General features: G+C 44.4%; 1 protein-coding gene across 3 annotated transcripts in view; it reads right to left on the bottom strand.

Moving 5' to 3' along the window:
• The window catches only part of ankrd11 (ankyrin repeat domain 11), a 184,268-nt gene that overhangs the window by 165,630 nt on the left and 16,138 nt on the right, over positions 1–2,500 (bottom strand). The gene's annotated exons all lie outside the window — the stretch shown is intronic.

Raw genomic sequence — 2,500 nt, 5'->3', positions numbered from 1 at the left:
ATCAAAGTCACAACATTTACAGATTTTGGAACTCGGTGCACACATAAGGCGCACACCCCGGAAATGCTCCCAGTCAGGCAAGCGGTAAAAAAATAAAAAATAAACGCCGGGGGCGTGGCTTTCGAATCCTCCTTCACGTCCGCTTTTCCTCTGTGTAAGCAGCGTGTCGGCAGGAAATGCTAAAAGTCAAAAGAAAGTCAAGCGGCGCGCTCGTCACACAACAACATTTATAGATGTTGGAACTCAGTGCACACATAAGGCGCGCCGCATTATAAGGCACCCCGTCCATTTTGGAGAAAATTTAAGACTTTTAAGTGCGCCTTATGGTCGCGAAAATACGGTATGTATGAATAAATAAACAGTAAATCACAATGTTCCAACAGTGGTGAGCTATTTTTAGAACAGACCCACGGGCTACTCATTTGGTCCTTGGGGGCTACCTGGTGGTTGCGGGGACCATTGTTGGTAATCCCTGGTTTTACGTAGTGCTCCAAAAAATATATAAAATACAAACGTATTTACAATAAAACTTTTTTCTACTAAACAAATTTAAAGTGCTATCCATCCATCCATCTTAAGAGCCGCTTATCCTCACAAGGGTCGCGGGCGTGCTGGAGCCTATTCCAGCTATTATCGGGCAGGAGGCGGGGTACACCCTGAACTGGTCGCCAGCCAATCGCAGGGCACATAGAAACAAACAACCATTCGCAACCACATTCACAGCTACAGGCAATTTAGAGTCTTCAATTTACCTACCGCGCATGTTTTTGGGATGCAGGGGGAAACCGGAGTGCCTGTTTTTGGGATGTAGGAGGAGTGCCCGGAGAAAACTCACGCAGGCATATGTGTGTGTGTGTGTGTATATATATATATATATATATATTTTATTTTTTTTTTTTTTTTTTTTTAACATGCCGGCGGTGACAGACAACACATAATGGGTGGATCAGAGTACAAGACAAATTTGGTATTTTCACGATTGCACCATGTCAGACTACTGCAATAAAATCTTGTATTCAGATACCACCACATCCCGTCTTTTACGATCAGTGGCCTTTATCTTGTCAACTCAAACGCGACCGGATACATTCATTACCATGGGGACGACAACAACAATGGATCGCGCCGTTTAAGAACAAAATGGGGGGAAACGTGTGGTGGTGGTGACCGGTGCTTGGGAGGACTTTAATTCAAGGATTGCTTGAGGTATATTCATGTACTTTAAATTGGATACGGCTCACAAGTAGGCAACAAAATATTATGTACCCTAGCAAGCTAGTGCCATCACTAACTGTAAACATGCCAGCGTTCTGTCGAATCATGCTCTAAAGTTTTGGTGTGTGTGAAGTAATTTAATTACAATAAAGTAATTTAATTACAGTAAGTTAGCACCCATTATTTCGGTCATATTGTAATGTTGGTTTGACCTGACTGATTAGAACACATGACCTGAAGAGAGAATGCTTTTGAAGATACTCAGTATACAGTACAAGTGTATGTACAGTAAATGAACAAGTCATTTAAATAGACACATTGCTCCAGCTTGTCGTCAGCCCCTCCCGCCCCCAATTCTGGGCCGGTGGCGGCCGCTCCGTGAGTTCCCGCGGTAGGCCGTCACACTTGTTTCTCTAAGAAGTACCACGCAAGTGATTACAGTATGTAAAAAAACACAGTGATAATGCCATACAACACCAGACCAAAGCTGCAATCACTCGTTTCATCATCATTATTAAGGTGATTTGTAAAATGGCAAAACCAGCTAATCTGTATAGTTAAAGGTCAGGGGACAAATATTTCTTGATAACTCTGGAACCCCTTTACAAACCACATCTGCCATTTCAAAGTGATTATATCGTAGATATACAGCAGTTAAATCGATAAATATGATACAGAATGGGCCTTCTGCTTTTTGCATCGAGCGCCTTCCAGGCTTCGGCTCTATCCGATGCTGTGACGTAACACTAGCCAAACATCCTGTTCATTCGGCGTTGTGTGCTATAGTTCCCTACTGTTGTTCCTGTCCTTGTATATTTACTGTTGTAGGATTTAGTGATTTCACAATGGTTTATTGCGTGACATTTGGTTGTACAAATTGTTCAGGGAGTGGCAAGAGTCTCTTTGGCTTTCCAAGTGAAAAAGGAATACGTGACCAGTGGATGAGTGGCACGGTAAACGACTGGTTAGAGCATCTGCCTCACAGTTCTGAGGACCGGGGTTCAATCCCCGGCACCGCCTCGGTGGAGTTTGCGTGTTCTCCCCGTGCCTGTGTGGGTTTTCTCAGGGCACTCCGGTTTCCTCCAACATTCCAAAAACATGTATGGTAGGTTAATTGAAGACTCTAAATTGTCCGTAGGTGTGAATGTGAGTGCGGATGGTTGTTTGTTTGTATGTGCCCTGCGATTGGCTGGCAACCAGTTCAGGGTGTACCCCGCCTCCTGCCCGATGATAGCTGGGATAGGCTCCAGCACTCCCGCGACCCTTGTGAGGATAGGCTGCGCAG

Source organism: Phyllopteryx taeniolatus, chromosome 2, assembly GCF_024500385.1.
Source record: "Phyllopteryx taeniolatus isolate TA_2022b chromosome 2, UOR_Ptae_1.2, whole genome shotgun sequence".
NCBI classification, from domain to species: domain Eukaryota; kingdom Metazoa; phylum Chordata; class Actinopteri; order Syngnathiformes; family Syngnathidae; genus Phyllopteryx; species Phyllopteryx taeniolatus.
This window is presented reverse-complemented; position numbering and strand designations above follow the sequence as displayed.